Source organism: Pinus tabuliformis, chromosome 8 (genome assembly GCF_031772625.1).
Source record: "Pinus tabuliformis cultivar Carrire ecotype Pingquan chromosome 8, CPIR1, whole genome shotgun sequence".
Classification (NCBI taxonomy): Eukaryota; Viridiplantae; Streptophyta; class Pinopsida; order Pinales; family Pinaceae; genus Pinus; species Pinus tabuliformis.
Window position 1 is genome coordinate 1,794,300,240 of NC_142294.1, and position 20,374 is coordinate 1,794,320,613.

The window sequence follows — 20,374 nt, forward strand, 5'->3', positions numbered from 1 at the left end:
GAATGCCCAAAAATTAGAAAATGCATTTCTGACAGAGGCCAAATTAGTGGAGCGTTACAGCTAATGGGCAGAAATGGCAGGTCTAAGCAAGGAGTGTTTTTAATGCACATAGTAAAACGCTTTATAAGGTGGAAATTCTGATCAACTCTGATTAGGAGAAAGGCAGAACTGGGAATATATAGAGACCACAAAACAAGTGGCTCAAATTGGAGTAGGACCAGCAATCGCCCGCTCTGATGCCATGTTAAACACACATGGGCAACAAAGGAATCTGAAGGATAAAACATGAGAATACATCTTTTATTAACAACTGATATACATTTATAGTACATTGTTTGACCGTTAGGTTTCACATCCCAAGGTCTCTTGGACTTCCTTTTGTCTATTCGTCTTCCATACTAACCCATTGAGGATTAGGTGTCCAACAAATGGGCCTCAATGGATGGAATGTTCCTTGTCACCTCTTGGCTCATCTCTTGGGACTTTGGAGCCACTGTTAGGGTCCTACAATATAGGTAACCAATGTCTATATGTCTAGTTATTTCTTTTAGGAATATGCTGGTAAAGTTTAGCCTATAAATTCACCAGGTATTATAGTCTAAATTGGCCTTGTACAAAGGTCTCAAATTGGTCAAGTCATTGAAAATATGTGTGTCAAAAGAGGTCCATTAGTCTTAATCTAAATTGTAAGGTCCCTAAGGGGTCATCATTGAGGACCAAGGTGTCACAAGTTAATTGTCACTAACCCTTTCGATTGCTAAAGGATGAAATGTATCTAAGTTATTTTTAAAAGTTCTTATTTTAAGCAAGATTTAATTTTATAAAATATACATAATTATATTTTTTATAAATTTTTTTATTTAAAATATTAAACTTTATTTAAAAATAAAAAATCAACCAAATCATTAAACTACAGGAACCACATTCATTATCATACATAAGCCCATAGTAAATTCACAAGTTAAAATTGAAAAGTCAAATTAAATTTATGACACCACCCCGCACTTCATACATTAAACTTCCATGCCTCGCGATGTGTGAATAATTAAATATATGGTTATTTATGGATTTCAGGGGGGTTTTCTATTCGACTTTTAACTTTCCCACCCCGAAAAAGGTTATTTCACTTTACGATGTTTTACAACTGTCATCTTGATATTTTATTTATGAAATTCATTGACGGATACAAGAAAATATTTTCTTCCCAAATATTTTGCGACAATGATGAAGTACTTAAAGGATGATGAAGGAAAAGACTATGGGAAAAAAGTTCAACACATAAGTTTGGTTTAACTCCGAAAGAAAAATAATTCATTGATCAACTAGGTCGAAACATAAATAGGCATGCAATTATTTTTAGATTTTTTACTGAGAAATAGAAGTGAAAGGGGCAGCTAGTTTATAAAGGTGGCAAAGTTAATCGGGATTGAAAGAGAAGCTAACACGTTTTGTGAAAACAACTTCAACCTCTCCAAATTCCAAGGCAGAGGATTAGCATCAATGAACCAATTTCAAGATTTGAAGGTTTAATATTTTCCAACAATTCCAAATTTCATGCACTTTTTGAGTGATTGCTTTTATCTTTAGTTTTTTGTTCACATTTTTTCCAGAAATCGTTAGATATTACTTTGTAATAAATTCCTTTCTAGAATCCAAAGTTAATTCAATAGAAGGTCTATAAATATTTTCTAATAAGACTTAGTAAGGGTTGGAACATGTATGAAGAAAAGACCTCTACCTTGATGTAAGTCATGGATTGTACTCAAAGTAATCAATTTTAAGAAATACAAAAGCAATTTTTTTCCAAGATTATTGTGTCAAAAAAATGATGATATGTTCTCTTATGTTGAATTGTTCTTTTTTCTTAGTTTCCATATGAATTTTCTTTCCTAATTGTTGCAAGAAGGTTAAGACTTGAATTTACTTAAGTGTACTCTCTTGTGAATTGTTATAAAATGTCTTAATTTTTTCCTCATGAGATTAAATTTAAAATTAATTTCAATATGCTTTATATTTAATTGATCTTTTACTTTTTCATCCCATCGACACCATAAATATCTTAGAGGATCCAATAGTTTACCTACCCTTCCTTGTTACAAGTACTCTATCAATTTGTAATTCATTACCCAAAAGTTTATGACTCCATACCCAATGGACTTTTCCAACATATTTCAACCAAACTTTTGAAAAACCCACCTAGAATTTTAATAACTAGCCTAAGATCTTAAAAACATAAATCTAAATCATAGATAGAGCCTTCTCTAAAGCTGCAAGGCCTAGATCCCAACTTTAAAAGTGGTTTATGTTTACCTTTGTAGTTTTCTTCTTCAACCTATGAAAATTATAGAGTGCTAACATTCTAGCAACCATACTAGGGAACGAAAGTTTTCATCTTCACGAGGAAAGACTATGAAGTCTCATATTTGACTGTTGATGGTGCGCGAGAGTTAGACACATATGAAGGTTGTACCATTCACTGAAAGACTCCATTATCAAAGAATCCATATTGCAGATGCTCATGGCGAGTCCACTGGTCAAAACATTTAGAGGTTAAACTGCTCATCCTATTTCTTTTCAAATAAAATGACAGCGTTTGTAGCAAACCATATTTCTATTGAATGTTTCAAAGAATAATGGAATGTTTGTGATGGTGATGAAATGGAGGAAGATTTCTTCAATTTACTAATTATTTATTTTTTGGCATGCAAATGTAGCTTTGGAGTTAAAGCCATTTTTTTGGAAGAGTTTTCTGAGAAACTTGAGAAGGACATTCATATCTTAAATGTTTGACTTCAAGCTTACAATTTGCACGACCAAAATTAGTTTTTTGAGGACCTTTTCTAGTCGAAACCAGTGTCTCATTTAAACGACACATATGAGATGTCTCATTTTGAAAAACAAATTACATAAATTATTGATGATCACTGAATGAAATATGTTTTTTTTTATCCCATAACTGTCTATATGGATTAATTGTTCACTACAGAGTTCAAATTATGTTTCTATTATGAAAGAAAAGTCTACAATCAACTATCATTACACTTACACTTTCTAGTTTCCTTTTTTCTGAAATGCAATCTTGAAATCACATCAAGTATGTAGCTACTTGATTGGTTGTTTTGGCATTTTCTATTACTTAATTTTTTAGGGGTATAAGCAGCCTAAAGTAGGTAGGAGTGTGAATAAGCTAACCATTCTGAACATATTTTTCAGCCATATTTTCAAACTTTAGTTTGCAATAGAGTTTTTAGTTTCAGTGTATAGTACAGGTTCCAGTTTGATTAATGGATTTTTTTCATTTTGAGGATTTGAATAGATTACTAGTTGGGTTTCATTTGCAATGGTTTCAGGGGAGAGCTTGTTGCAGTTGTGGGATCAACCCAATCGATTAGGCTACTAGTCTATGGTGCTCATGGAACCTCATAGAGAGGATGTCATCCACATTTGGATCCACAATTAAGGTCCTATAATATAGGTAATCAAAGTCTATCTATACAGTTATTTATTTTCGCAATCTACTGGTAAAGTTAGCCTATAAATTTACCAGGTATTGTAGTCTAAATTATCTTTGCATAAAAGGTGTCAAATTGGTCAAGTCATTGAAAATATGTGTGTTATAAGAGGTCCATTAGTCTTTATATGAATTGTAAGCTCCCTAAGGGGTCATCATTGAGGTCAGGGAAAACATTAAGGATTGAAATTTAACTTAAACATTAGAAAATTTGGCGAATCTTACTAATCCATAATATGTAAACTATAAAATGCTTGGTTATATTTTAGTAACAGTATTCAAACTTCTAATGATTTTATATAGCCTCTATAAAATTTTGGAGATTTTAAAGGTAAAATATTTGTCTCTCATAAAATTTGGGTTAATCATTTTTACAAAAAAATGGGAATTGGTGAATTTTGTTTTTGAAAAAAGCATGGAAAATTAACCCATCTATGAATATTAGCCTCTAAATTTTTCCTTGATTGAGGTATCATGAGTGTCTTATCATGAGTGAGGTGTGATGAGTCAGTTGTCAACAGCCCTTTCCATTTCTAAAGGATGAAATGTCTCTAAGTTTTTTCTAATAGTTTTTATTTTAAACGAGATTTAATTTTATAAAATATATATAGTTATATTTTTTATAAAATTATTAATTTAAAATAACATATCAACCAAATCTATAAACTATAGGATCCACATTACAAGTCAAAATTGAAAAGTCAAATTAAGTTTATGACCCCACCTCACACATCATAGATTAAACTTCTATGCCTCGAAATGTCTGAATAATTAAATCAATGTTTATTGATGGAGTTGCCTATTCGACTTTTAACCTACAACCCCCTTTTGGAAAACATTGTTTCACTTTACGGCTTTTTACAATTGTCATCTTCTCGTTCATTTCATACTGCCCCCTCCTAAACCATTTACTACATAGCCCCCCAAAACCATTATTTATGTTCATTTAAATATTATCAATATATAGAGGGAAGGTCATTTGTGCCCTTTGATTAATCAAATTTCTCTCAAGCTGGAGCCTAGATTGATATGTTTATTAAATGAGTTTACCGTTGAAAGACTTAGCTAAAAGGAGGTTGAGTAAAATGCTAAAAGGAGGTTGAGTAAAATGAGGTAAATGAAATTTTACAGAGAAGATAAATATAATTTTTGCTATGGTATAAAGAGAAGAAATGCACAAAACACAAAATTTGGATAAATACTTATACAAAGATTTTACGATAGTAAAAGGGGAAAATAAAGGATATTTTACCAACAATGGCAAGAAAAAATATGGTTTTAAAAATCCATGGGAAGAAAGTGAGGGTTTTTCTAAAATATGTTAATGAATCACATTTATTCATTAATATATAAATTCAGGGAAACAAGAGAACAATTTATAAAATCATTTAAAGAAATATTTTGAGATTTTATTTATGAAATTCATTTATAGGTTTAAGCAAAATATTTAGAAATATTTATCAAAATATTTTCTTCCCAGATATTTTGTGACAATGATAAAGTATTTAAAGGATGATGAAGGAAAATATTGTGTTTCAAAAGGTTAAGACATAAGTTTGGTTTAACTCCAAAATACAAATAATTCATTGATCAACTAGGTGGAAAACATAAGCATGCATGCAATTATTTTCAATTTTTTTACTCATAAATAACAACCAAAGGGACAACTAGTTGATAAAGGTGGTAGAGTTCAACAGGTTTGAAAGGGAAGCTAACAATTTTTGTGGAAACAACTTCAACTTATCCATATTCCAAGGCAGAGGATCAGTATCAATGAAACAATTTTCAGATTTGTAGGCTAAAGATTTTCCAGCGGTTCCAAATTTCTTGCAGTTTTCTAATGATTGTTCTTATCTTTAGTTTATGGTTCATATTTTTTCCAGAAATTGTTAGATATCTTATTTTGTAATAAATTCCATTTTGGAATCCGAAGTTAGCTCAAGAACTCTACCTTGATGTAAGTAGTGGATTGTACTCAAAGTAATCAATTTTCAAAAATAAGGAGGTAGTTTTGTTCCACGATTCTTGTGTCAATCAAATGGTGTTATGTTCACATATGTTGAATTGTTATTATCTCTCAGTTTCCAAATGAATTTCCCTTCCTCATTGTTGTAAGAAGATTAAGAGTTGAATTTGCTTAAGTGTAATCTGCTCTGGCTTGTTATAAATAGTATTAATGTTTTCCTCACGAGATTAAATATAAAATTCACTTTAATATGATTTATATTTTTTTGATCTTTTACTTTTTCATCCCATCCACACCATAAATGTTATGCTCTTAACCTGCAAAATGATACCCAAATACAGAATATGCAAAGAAAAGATACCCAGAACACAGAATAGCAATGATTTCATTATTCAAAGAGTAATGTTCACTTGCCTCTTCGAGGGGGCAACCAAACATTTCAAAAGCCCACCTCAAATTGTTGGCATTTTGGCACAAGTGTGGCGCTATGGTACAGATGTTGTCCTTGATGGCAACTCTCTTTGAAGACAGATCTTAGTCCAGACTACAAGAATGAAGAGAAATTTCATATACGCAGGTTCATTAAGCCCAAGTTGCGTATACACGCTGGTACGCTATATACTAAGTCGCGGATACGCAAGCTCGCTATGTACGAAGTCGCGTATAGACGCAGTTTCATGAACAGAAAAGAGCGTACATGTCGAGAAGCTTTCTTTTGGTCTGTGGTAGTTAGTCCTCGGTACTTGAGCCTATGTTTTTGGACCAAGGTATCTCGACAGTCGTGTTGATCCCAAGTTTTGAAGTTGATGGTATTGTGTTACTATGGTTTTGGACCGTGGTATTGTGAAGGGCCTAAGGCTATATAAGGAGAAGAAGATCATTAGGCAATAGTATCGAAAAGTCTTGAATATCTAATGAAGAAAGAGATCTAGTATGCAGGTTCTGGGTTGATGATACATTGCTTGATCTGAGCTAAGGAGAGATCACACCGGTTGATGGAAGACTAGATCTAAGGATAGATCGGGATCAAATTGTTTGAAATGAACTATCTTTATATGGTTGATTATGCGTATTTTTAGATCTGCATACTGACGCAATGTTATGTTCTGGGTATGACTGATGTCTGGTACAGCTGCGAAGTTTTTAAGAAAATACTTTTAGATCTGTACGCATGTTGGCTTCGGTAAAAGTGCGTGTATACGCGGGTTTGTTTCATTGAAGTAGCGTATATCTTTTGAAGCTTAATTTTTGGGGTTGCAGTTGGGTCTGACTGTTATTGCAGAGTTCTGTAGTCTGCTTTGTGTTCTGGTGACTGGGTGTTGACAGGTTTTCAATGGTTCAGTGATTCAAAGATTGATGATGCTAGTATTGGTTGTTTTGTGCTTCAATGATTTGTGAATGAATTGTGGACTTCAGATTGTAATGTTGTGCTTCAGGAGTATCCAGTCTGAAAATTGATGAAAAGTGGTACCTGAAGGAAAGAATATTGTAGGCCAGCACCTACGTACTAGTATCTTAGCTAGTACAAGAGCAAAGTGGGTTGGAGCTCCCTTCCAGGAGATTCTGGAAAACGAGAGAAGGTTGTAGCCTTCTGCAGGTTGTAGCCTGCGTACTGGTATAAGTCTGCACCAGTACAAAAGATTGTAAACTGAAGTTTCTGATTAAAGAAAGATAGAGACGACTTGCAGCACGTGGTTTTCACCCACATTGGGTTTCCACCTTATATCTTGGTGTTCATGTGTGTGGCTTTTGTGTGATGATCTGTTCTGTTATACTGCACCTGTTTACTGTTAAAATGGTTAATAATGTTCTGATGCATTTACTGAAGATAAGCTAACTGAATCATAAGATTTATGGATATACACTAGTTGCTTTAGACACAGTAGTGTGTACACGCGGGTTCACTTAACTGAAGTAGCGTATATGTTTCTGAATATGAAATTGAAAAAGTTTTTGATCTGATAATACTGATTCACCCCCCCTCTCAGTATTATTTCCAACAATTGGTATCAGAGCAGGTCCTTCAGAGAAGCTTGATCGCTTGAAGGTAGATCGTTCATCATGAGCAACTACGAGAAAGAAGCATCAATCAGGCCACCGGTTTTTGATGGGACAAACTTCAATTATTGGAAGGTAAGAGTTACTGCCTATCTTCAATCTCTTGGTATAGAAGTTTGGGACATCGTAGAGACAGGCTACACTTTTCCTTCAGCTACTCCTACAGATTCGGCCGAGAAAAAGAAATATGAAACAAATGTGAAAGCAGTCAGTACTCTATTGGGATGTATATCCCAATCAGAATTCATGAAGGTAATGCACTATAAATCCGCAAAAGAAATATGGGACAAAATTTTCACGAGCTATGAAGGAGACGAACAGGTAAAGCGTGCTTAACTTCAAACTCTCAGGATTAAGTATGAGACTCTCAGAATGTATAATGATGAAAGTGTGGCTAACTATTTCCTTAGGGTGGATGAGATTTTTAATTGCATGAAAAACTTGGGTGAAGAAATAAAAGAGGCTATTGTGGTTGAAAAGGTTCTAAGATCATTGTCCCCCAAATTTGAATCTAAAGTGTCTGCAATAGAAGAAAAGGAAAATCTACGAACTCTTACTATGTCCCAGCTTCACGGAATTCTAACTGCTTATGAAATGAGAAAGGGAGGTCCATCAGACAGAAGAGAAGCTGCTTTCAAGGCTTCAGGCAAAGAAGATTACTATGAAGCAAGTCACGTGCCAGAAGATGAAGAAGAAGAATCAAATTTTGTCAGAAATCTTCAAAGGGGTTCTGGAAGGTTCAGAGGTAAGTTACCTTTTAAATGCTTTGCTTGTGGAAGAGTAGGTCATTATGCTGCCAAATGTCCTCACAAAGATAAGAATGACAAGGGAAAGGAACCTGTCAAATGGAACAAGAAATAGAATGAAAAGAAGAAAAGCTATTACACTCATGAAGATAGTGATGGTCTTTCAAATAGTGACGAAGATGAACAAGGTAATAGATATAAACTTTTAATGGCTTTTGAAGATGATGACTACATGGATGTTATAGATGTAGAAGGCTTTTGTGAAGAAATGAATAATCTCAAAGTTTGCTTAGAAGAGAAAAGTGCTATTATTGATTCTCTACAATGTCAACTGGCTGAAAAGGAAAAACATCTTCAAAAATTGGAATGTGAGATTGTTTGTCTTAGAAAGGAGATTGAGAAAACAAAAGCGATTAATCTTAAATTTGTTAAAGGATCTGAAACCTTGGATGAGATTATCAATGTGCAGCGTTCTCCTCTGATCAAGACAGGTCTGGGATATAATGGAGAAACATCTCAAGCTTCTACCTCTAAAAGTTATCTTGATGCAGCAAGGAGGAGTGAGCAAAGGCCAAATAAAAGTCATCAAGTGAATTAGGGACAGTTTACCTCAAGAACAAATCAAGAAATTCAGGGACAAGCTGCCTTAAGGACAAACAGAAGCTACAATCAGCCACAGGTAAAATCTTCCCAATTTACCCCAAGAATGGATGTCAATAGAAGCTACAATTGGTTGGATGATAGATCTGATTATCATAGAAGTTTCTTTAATGGCCAATGTTTTTCTTGCCATAACTTCGGTCACAAAGCAGCTCAATGTGTTGCCTACAAGACAATCATGACTAGAGAAGCTCAAAAGCAAAGAAGTATGACTGGAACCATGAAAAGGACTTATAACAACTTTTCGGTTCTTGAAAATGAAGTTGAATGCTCTATTTGTAATAACTTTGGTCATGAAGACTCTGAATGCAGGAGCAAGTTTAGAAAGACAACTTAGAAGGAACAAACCTCAAATGTCAGAACATGGAGAATAAAGGAACCGCAACCAGAAAGATGTGGGATAGCCTTTTATGCAGAAGGTCAAGAAAGTCTATGGTACATTGACAGCGGATGTTCAAAGCATATGACAGGGGATAAAGAAAAACTTGAATCATATACCGCATTAGAAAAGGGAAAGAAAGTCTCTTTTGGAAACAATATCTCTGCAGCCATAAAAGGAAAAGGTGTTGCTCCGTTGAAAGAGAAGGTCAAAGCTGGAAATGTTTTGTATGTGGATGGATTGAAGCATAATCTTCTGAGTGTCAGTCAGATGTGAAATCAAGGAACAGAGGTAATATTTAGATCAAATGGATGTTGTGTTCGTGATCTTGATACAAGTGAAACAGTGATCAAAGGAAGAAGGACTCCAAATAATCTATACATATTTGAAGAAAGACAACAACGATGCTATTTGAGCAAGGATGATGAACACTGGCTATGGCATCGGAGACTGGGGCATCTAAGCTTTTCACAAATAAGGAAAGCATGCAGATATCAGGCAGTTCGTGATCTTCCAGATATCAAAATTCCAGACAACACCATATGCAAATCATGTCAGTTTGGAAAGCAAACTAGAACTAATTTTCCTGAGAAGGAAGGATCCGCTAGCATGCCTCTTGAGCTAGTACATACATATACATGTGGTACATTCAAAAAAAGAACACCTCGAGGAGAAGAATATTTGATATTATTCATTGACGATTTCTCCAGGTTTGTCTGGTTAGGACTTATGAAGCACAAAGATGAAGCATTCGAAAAATTCAAATCCTTCAAGGCCTTGGTTGAAAATGAATCAGGACACAAAATTAAGTGCCTCAGATCTAACAGAGGTGGGGAGTTTACCTCGAATGAATTTTTCAATTTCTGTGAAGAACATGGGATAAGAAGAGAATTCTCTACAGCTAGAACTCCTCAGCAAAATGGAGTTGTGGAAAGAATGAACAGAACAGTCCAACAAATGGCTCGTGCTATGCTTAATGAATCAGGTACTCTCGCAACTTTCTGGGGTGAAGCTGCACATGCTGCGGTTATTATTCTCAACAAAACAAATGTCCGAGTAAACAGCACTCAAACCCCTCATGAGCTCTGGTGTGGTGAGACTCCTTCGGTGAAGCACTTCAAAATCTTTGGGAGCAAATGTTATATTAAGAATACTGATGAGCAACTTGGCAAACTTGAACCTAGAGCAGATGAAGGCATTCTTCTTGGTTATTCTCCACATAGCAAAGCATACAAGTGCTACAATAAAAGACTTGGCAGAATTGTTGACAGCATTGATGTTGTGGTTGATGAGAAGGGATACATTCCTAGGCAAGTTCATCATGAAGACATTGAAGAAGATGAAGGCTACCCTCAAAGACAGAATGATGAAGAAGAAGAACCTCAAGAAGAAGAAGAACCTCAAGAAGAACCAGAGGAGCAGACAAGAATAGAAGAGAAGACTCCATCCAGATATGTTCAGAAGAATCATCCAGAATCTCAAATTGTGGGGCAGAAAGAAGCAGGAGTACAAACAAGAAGAACAATTGCAGAAGCTTCAAGCTACTTGGCATTACTCTCTTCCACTGAACCACAAAATGTGAAAGAGGCATGCAAAGATGAATGTTGGATCAAAGCAATGAATGAAGAACTTGAGCAGATCGAAAAGAACAACACTTGGGAATTGGTTCCTAGACCAAAAGATAAGAATGTCATAGGGACAAAATGGGTCTTCAAAAATAAATTGAATGAAAATGGAGAAGTAATTAGAAACAAGGCCAGACTTGTTTGTAAAGGGTATGCGCAGCAAGAAGGGATAGATTTTGAAGAGACCTTTGCTCCTGTTGCAAGACTTGAGGCCATCCGAATGTTCCTTGCTCTCTCAAGCTTTCAAAACTTCAAAGTATTTCAAATGGACGTGAAATCAGCCTTTCTGAATGGAGACTTAGAAGAAGAAGTATATATTGAACAACCAGATGGTTTCATTCTTGGGAATGATCCAAACCTTGTATGCAGATTGAAAAAGGCTCTCTATGGTCTCAAACAAGCTCCAAGGGCTTGGTACTATCGGTTGGACAAATATCTTCACCAACAAGGTTTTTCAAAAGGGTCAGCAGATAGCAATCTCTATATAAAAGTTGAAAAAAACAAATTGCTAATACTTGTTGTGTATGTAGATGATATTATCTTTGGCAGCAATGAAGAGGCTATGAGTCAAAACTTTGCCTTGGTTATGCAGAAAGAATTCGAAATGTCATTACTTGGAGAATTGACATACTTTCTTGGATTGCAAATCCAACAAAATGAAGGAGGTATTTTCTTGTCTCAAAGCAAGTACCTCAAGCAGATCTTGAAGAAGTATGGCATGGAAGATTCAAAGCCAGTTTGTACCCCCATGGTTACAGGATGCAGCCTTAGTGCAAATGATGAATCAGCAGCAGTTCACCAACCAACTTATAGATCCATGATTGGGAGTTTGCTTTATTTGACAGGTACCCAACCAGATATTATGCATGCAGTAGGAATTGTTGGAAGATTTCAAGCCAACCCAAAGGAAACTCATCTTCAGGCAGTCAAAAGAATCTTCAAGTATCTTCAAGGGACTCAAAACTATGGCTTATGGTATCCTAGAGATACAGATCTCACTCTTCATGCTTACACAGATGCAGATTGGGCCGGAAGTGTGGATGACAGGAAAAGCACAAGTGGTGGTGCTTTCTTCATGGGTTCCAGATTAGTATCTTGGTTCAGCAAGAAACAGAGTTCGATTGCTTTATCTACAGCTGAAGCAGAATATGTGGCTGCGGCATCTTGTTGCACACAACTTCTTTGGATGATGCAGACCTTGCAGGATTTTCAAATCACTTGCACTCCACCAGTCTCTATCTTATGTGATAATACAAGTGCAATCAGCATTTCAAAGAATCCAGTCATGCATTCAAAGACCAAGCACATACCAATCAAGTATCACTTCTCCGAGAACAAGTGCTTGAACAAAAGGTCAAGTTGGAGTATGTTTCTTCTAAAGAACAAGTTGCTGATATTCTCACAAAACCACTGCCCAGGGAGACTTTTGAATATCTCAGACAAAAGCTGGGAGTAGTTGATGCTTCATCCTACTGTTGAAGCTTGTCTTTTCTAAAGAAAAGTTGGTATACGCGAGTTGTGTAAGGGATATCTGCGTACATACGCTGATTTATGCAGGTTAAGTCGCGTATATGGAGTTCTGAACAGCAAGGGCAGATTCTGGTTGGAGAAGGTCTGAGATGGGTATGACAGAGTCCTTCAGGCACAGTTTCAGGGGGAGCAGCTTAAAGTCTAATTAAACATTGTTGGCATTTAGATGCTTTTGGTCCTAGTTCACAACTGTTGTTGGTTTCAGGAGAAGGAGAACATAAGGAAATCTTGGTTGCTGATCTAAAAGATGATTATCAGATGTTGCTGGTGACTTTCATAAGTCTTGGTCTAGATTTTTCGTCTCTATGTCATGTATCTCTTTTGTGATATCTCTTCTATGGTGTCAAGGTCATGTAACGGCCTATGTTGGTTTCCCCACTATGCCTAGGATGAATGATGTAATGTAATTGGTTGTTATATGTAAATTTCTGATGTATCCCCTCTTGGTTTGGAGTATGGATGTACATATTGAGTCTTTTGGTGATAGGAAGGTCCTTTATGATGTATAAGTCTTGGTTCTTTTGAAGAACATCTTTTGCAGATCTTGCCTACAGTCAGGGGGAGCATGTTTAACACAGCAGAGCAGAGATATCAGCATGTACTCAAGGGGAGCACAGCCCTTTGCCCTTGATGACAAAGGGGGAGAATGATTCTAAGGATCTTGGGGTTGCCATCAAGTCCAAAGGGGGAGATTGTTGGCATTTTGGCACAAGTGTGGCGCTATGGTATAGATGTTGTCCTTGATGGCAACTCTCTTTGAAGACAGGTCTCAGTCCAGACTACAAGAATGAAGAGAAATTTCATATACGTAGGTTCATTAAGCCCAAGTTGCATATACACGCTGGTACGCTATATACTAAGTCGCGGATACGCAGGCTCGCTATGTACGAAGTCGCGTATACACGCAGTTTCATGAACAGAAAAGAGCGTACATGTCGAGAAGCTTTCTTTTGGTCCGTGGTAGTTAGTCCTCGGTACTTGAGCCTATGTTTTTGGACCAAGGTATCTCGACAGTCGTGTTGATCACGAGTTTTGAAGTTGATGGTATTGTGTTACTATGGTTTTGGACCGTGGTATTGTGAAGGGCCTAAGGCTATATAAGGAGAAGATCATTAGGCAATAGTATCGAAAAGTCTTGAATATCTAATGAAGAAAGAGATCTAGTATGCAAGTTCTGGGTTGATGATACATTGCTTGATCTGAGCTAAGGAGAGATCACACCGGTTGATGGAAGACTAGATCTAAGGATAGATCGGGATCAAATTGTTTGAAATGAACTATCTTTATATGGTTGATTATGCGTATTTTTAGATCTGCATACTGACGCAATGTTATGTTCTGGGTATGACTGATGTCTGGTACAGCTGCGAAGTTTTTAAGAAAATACTTTTAGATCTGTACGCATGTTGGCTTCGGTAAAAGCGCGTGTATACGCGGGTTTGTTTCATTGAAGTAGCGTATATCTTTTGAAGCTTAATTTTTGGGGTTGCAGTTGGGTCTGACTGTTATTGCAGAGTTCTGTAGTCTGCTCTGTGTTCTGGTGACTGGGTGTTGACAGGTTTTCAGTGGTTCAGTGATTCAAAGATTGATGATGCTAGTATTGGTTGTTTTGTGCTTCAATGATTTGTGAATGAATTGTGGTCTTCAGATTGTAATGTTGTGCTTCAGGCGTATCCAATCTGAAAATTGATGAAAAGTGGTACCTGAAGGAAAGAATATTGTAGGCCAGCACCTACGTACTAGTATTTTAGCTAGTACAAGAGCAAAGTGGGTTGGAGCTCCCTTCCAGGAGATTCTGGAAAACGAGAGAAGGTTGTAGCCTTCTGCAGGTTGTAGCCTGCGTACTGGTATAAGGCTGCACCAGTACAAAAGATTGTAAACTGAAGTTTCTGATTAAAGAAAGATAGAGACGACTTGCAGCACGTGGTTTTCACCCACATTGGGTTTCCACCTTATATCTTGGTGTTCATGTGTGTGGCTTTTGTGTGATGATCTTTTTCTGTTATACTGCACCTGTTTACTGTTAAAATGGTTAATAATGTTCTGATGCATTTACTGAAGATAAGCTAACTGAATCATAAGATTTCTGGATATACGCTAGTTGCTTTAGACACAGCAGCGTGTACACGCGGGTTCACTTAACTGAAGTAGCGTATATGTTTCTGAATATGAAATTGAAAAAGTTTTTGATCTGATAATACTGATTCACCCCCCCTCTCAGTATTATTTCCAACACAAATTTTAAGAAATAACCTAAGATCTTAAAAATAGAAATCTAAATCATACAAAGAGAGCCTTCTCTGAAGCTAGAAGGGCTAGATCCAAGGTTTAAAAGTTGTATCAACGGGTTTGTAATTGGTCATTCTAAACTTTTGGATGATATTAGTGGCAAATTTTTGTTGACCCACAAAAATGCCATTATCAGATTGGTGAAATTCAATTACTAAGAAGTATTTCATGACGCCTAGATTTGTCATATCAAAATATGTTTGCATTTCTTCTTTGAATTCTTATAACATCATATTTTTGATGTCAAGAGCATCTACATAAAGGCATACAAAAAGAATTTTACCTTCATGAACTCTGCTACAAAAAGTTGGCTCATGACTTCTTCTGCAAAACCCACTTTTGATGAGATAGGTGTTGATGTGACTGTACCAATCTCTTGGAGCTTGTTTCAAACTATACAAAGCTTTCTTCAATTTGAATACCTTATGCTCCTATCTTGGAACTTCAAAAGTAGGAGGTTGCTCTACATAAACTTCTTCTTGCAATATGCCATTTAGGAAGGCATATTTTACATCAAGTTGATAGACTTTCCATTTGTGTTGAAAGTCATTAAAAACCATAGTCACCATGAGAATTAACTAGGTTGACCTACTTCTAGTAAAGAAGAGTGGAAAGCCCTTGAAAGTACTCACATTGGACAAAGAAGTAGAGTAGAGTTCCAATAAAAAGGAAGGCATATCTTAGTATTGTGAGCATGTTATAGATTGAGGCTTGTTATCAATGAGTTAATGTGCAAATTCATATATTATTAATGTCATGTTAATGTGTTGGTATATATTAATTAGTAAGGTAATGTGCTGACTAATGTATCACTATTATCCATGATTATTAGTTTTTTCACATTAATAATATTTTTTCCTTAACTTGGAGTCTCATAATTTGATCTTAGTATTGTGAGCATGTTATAGATTGAGGCTTGTTATCACTGAGTTAATGTGCAAATTCATATATTATTAATGTCATGTTAATGTGTTGGTATATATTAATTAGTAAGGTAATGTGCTGACTAATGTATCACTATTATCCATGATTATTAGTTTTTTCACATTGTAAGATCTTGTTTAGTAAAATATACATATCTTTATACTTTTTTCTTTCCTAGAAGAGAAGTCTTTGAATACATTTATAAAATATATTTTTGCCAAAACACATATTTTTGTTTAATAAAAATATCGAACGCTTATGTGCAGAGAATGTATTAAAAGGTTAAAGTCATATTTTAAAAGGTTAAAGTCATATTTTAAGAGTGAGTGGGAAATGACTCAATGAAAATGGGTGACAGATTCAGACAACATGCAAGTACCTAAATATTGTGGCAACTCAATTTCCTCCAAGTAAATGAAACATATTCGCAGTTTTAACAACAATGGCGAGGGTTGTTAACAATGCATGAAAGAAGCTGCAACCAGGGGACTCCAAAATGTTGCTCTGAACAGTGAGCAAACTTTGGACTGCCTTATTTCTTGAGGTATGGATTTTGGACTAAAGCCATGGACTGCAAATATTTTTTTGAATGTCTTATTTTGATAATACTGATAGTCATAGCAAAAATTATTCTTTGTAAAATACTAAGGGATATATCGAACAGAGGGAAGTAAATGGAACAGGGGTGAACCGTCCAGAGTTTTACTAGGATAGAATATGTTTCAAGAACATCTCTATACTTGCAATGAATGACTCTTGAATATAACAAGATAGATTTTTCTGGGAAGGGGATTGGCCTATGACAGAGCTACTTAGAGGAAATCAGTATAAAAGAGTATGTGAAGTGGTTGCATGTCGTGTGAATAATAATTTAAATAACATATGGAAACAAACTTCTCAGGTATTCAGACAACAAAATCCATCAAACAAACTTTAGAGGAAGGAAACTGAAAACGACATTGCAGTCCAGAGTGGGCATAAGAGTTCCAAATCTGCCACAGTCGGTTCTCATACCGAAAAAAGGAGAGCCGTAGAACATAGATTATCCAAAATCAAGTAAAATGTCTATGATAAAATAAAACAAAATTAACCATGAGTTTCACTACAGATTTGTTTTTGACTTGCATCTCAATCAGAGATTTTAGGGTATATATCTCAAAAAATTAGAATTTTCATTGTCCAGTTCCAGGTACTCCTTTGAGATCAAGTCCTGAATTCGGGCTTTTATTGCTTTAAATTCGGGCTTGAACGTGCTTTGGAGCTGTTCAACACACTCACTCAATAGTTGATGCTGAGGTAAGATCTTTCTAGCCTTCATGATGCGAACTATTGCTGCATCTATTGAGCACTGTCTGTCTTCTTTTACATTTTCGATCATTTTATTCCTCTCATTCACTTTCACCTCTGTAAAGGGAATCTTAATCTTCTTCAACTTGTGTGAAAAGGCAGTATTGAATTCAAAATTATCAGTTGTAGATATCGTTGCAGTGCTAGGTTCCTTTACAAGAATCTTATACTTGCCACATGAAACTGAATGGAGTAGTCGAATAACATCTTCATCTTCCAAATTCAGTTGAGATTTAATTTCTTCATAGCTGAGCTTTATAGCTTCATTGAAGAGCAATAGCAGAGCTGCCTGATATGTTGTTACTGACAACTCTATTACCGTGGTGTCAAATTTGGAGATGATGTCACAGGTCCCCAAGGAGTATACCCATGTGAGTGTACGATGTTGATATGTCAGAGAATAAAATTCCTGAAATTTGACAAGACATGCAGCCATCTCAGAAAGTAGATAAAGATTGGAAGACTTGCAAGTTGGCCACCATGTAGCATTCAATACTGTGACATCCAACGTTAGTTTCATATCGTTATATGCGGAATTGTTAAACTCAGCTTGGATTTCTTTCGAAACTACGAAATCCTTAACCATACGCTCCATTTTTGATATAAGACTTGAACCACAGGGCTCCTTCAACTTCGACAAGTTTTTCTGTTCATCATCAATATTTATACCTCTATCATGCAACAATCTCTTAGCTAAGTATTTCCTGCAAAATTCCGCAAATAAATCTTTATCATTCACATAGAGAACAAGTTTTACAACCTTTTCCACCAGGCTCTCAATATTATCATCATCGGTCCTTTTTAGACTGCCACCCTTCTTCAACAAATTATCCCAAAAAGCTGCAAACAACTCTTCACTTGTGGTTCCTCCAACTCTTTTATTGCAAATTACCACCAAAGCTTCGTGCAGAGCTTTAGAAATGGAATTATCATTTTGAAATTCATGCACCAAATAACCGACATACTGGTCATAAATTTCAATTAACTTCTCTAGGAATTCAAGTCCATGTATTCTTCTACTGCTTGATGAGTTATTGTTCCTAGTAGTGTCTTCTGCGCATTTGATTAAGTCTATGCCTCGGCTAATTATATGTTGCTGAAAAATACTTGCCACTGGTTGGAGACCTTTGGGGATTTTACAAAATAACCTGTAAATCCTACAAATATCAATTTTCTTATCATCCCTAAGCAGGGCATCGAAACCTGAATCAGGTTTCCCTAAAAGTTGAATTTCATAACGGGCAAGTAGTTCATTTTGGACCATCTCTAATAACGCATTCTTGCTGCTGGAGTGCAAATAATTGCCAACTCTGTGCTCCTCATTCTGCAAGCACTCTTCAGCCTTTACCATATATTGTGGACAAGAATACTCCGAAATCCATAAAGCAGCCTTTCGAGCATAGTAAATTCGAGTATCCTCAAACATAAAATTTTCAAAATTGTTCACGTAGTAATCTAGGTGACCATTACCAATTTCCAGATACATGTCCACAAATTTTCTTAACGATGTACTATCAACCTGCTCTCCCTCGCGCTCTCGCTTAATCAAATCGAACACAACATTCTTGAGATTAATGTGTGTGTCATCAGGCAGAGCTTCTCGGAAACACATCAACCCAACTTCTCTTAGAGGGAGTCTGCCAGTCCAAAGGATGTGGTAAATCAAATAATAAAACATGCCAGACATGTAACGAACGAAGGCCTTGTAATTTTCCCAGTGATTCAGGAATTCTTTTAGCAAGAACTCATCATGTTGTTCCCTTAATGCTGGTAAAACTACGCAAGAGATGTACTCTTCAAGCGACTTCTTGTAAATATCGTAAAGTTGATGTGAGTAGTTTTCACTTTTGCTTTTGTAAGTGTTATGGCTGCACATGTTGCAGATAGTTTCATAAATTCTGATGTACTCATCCAAATGTAACTCATCGCTGCAATTAGTTCCTTCCAACTTGTTTCTCAATTTTTGGATACCAGTAGAGACCATAGCCAATCCTTCTTCCCATGTTATAATACGCCTCTCCATTATTATATTTCACCCAGCAGTACTATTTTCTTATGTATTGATCTCGTTCGTCCCGCCCTTCGATTGTCTGCCCGCACAGATTTCACAGAATCACCGTACCAATTCAAATATGATGGAGGTGTCAACGATTTTATTCATTGTGCCAAATTGAGTGATCGATTTATACGTGTGAATCGTTATAGTGGCGTTCCGGGCCACAATTTGGTTGCGCCGACATGATTGATTTCTTAACGTTTTTTTTTTTCAGTAGGAAAAAATCGACATATTATATTGAGATATGGATCATGATACATATATGACCGTAGTCTTGTAAAATACATAGCACCAATGATGCACATGGAGAGTATCAGCCGCCTGTGAAGGCCAAGTGACATAATATAGAAGAGAGAATCAGCAATGTAAAACCAAGGCAAAATAAAACGACCTGGAAGTAGGCAGTGGCGAAATATACCAGAGAAAAGCATATATAAACGCAGAATGTATGAATACATGGCTCCGGATTTGCACATGTATTGTTCAGCTACATAAAGCTAAGATTCAAAATATATATGTAAGAGAGCATCTGCGATCTATATACGACGGGAAAAAAACTGAATGGCTGAGAGAGAGCTGCCATCAAAGTAGGAGCGTATGGAACCTGAAACAGACATATGGGAAGAAATCCATAAAGACCTGTGTACTGTTGCGCTGGACATAGATTCCATGTTATAGCTGAGTGGATAAGGATCCCGAGATGAGAGGAAGGATGGTGTGCAAAGACAGGCAGGAGGCCTGAAAGATGCGCCGATTCCTCCATAACCAAATATTCCAGCAAGTGAGGCAGAAGAGTGCCTGTCGGTCAGAGCTTTGGTCTGCCCACCATTTAAATGCATCCTGGATGGAAGAGAAATGAGTGAGAGGGAAGCTGTGGAGAGTCGAGAGATCCTGCCAGATTACTTGGACAGCATGGCAATGAAGAAACATGTGGAGATTTGATTCATTGTCCTGAAGACAAAGAACACATCGACCGGGACCGATCCAGCCCTTTCTTTGTAATACATCCCAGGATAGATTTTTATCATTGAAAAGCAGCCAGGAGAAGAGAATGACTTTAAGAGGGCAAGGGGCCTTCCAAAACTTGACAGGAAAAAAGGAGGAAAGGGGAGGGAGATCAGCAATTAAGGAAGCCAGAGAATTATATATTATTAACTCGGTTGGTTAAATAAATAGCTTTACAAGGCTAAATAAATAGCTCTAGATTTATCTTAAATTTCGAAAATCATAATATTAATTACAAGGGTTGCGTATCAAAGTAAGGTTATCAAGAAAGAATTATC

General features: G+C 36.1%; 1 pseudogene; it reads right to left on the reverse strand.

Moving 5' to 3' along the window:
- Nucleotides 1-16,829: 16,829 nt before the first annotated feature.
- Nucleotides 16,830-19,058, reverse strand: LOC149243404 (cullin-1 pseudogene; annotated as a pseudogene).
- Between the last annotated feature and the right edge of the window lie 1,316 nt (nt 19,059-20,374).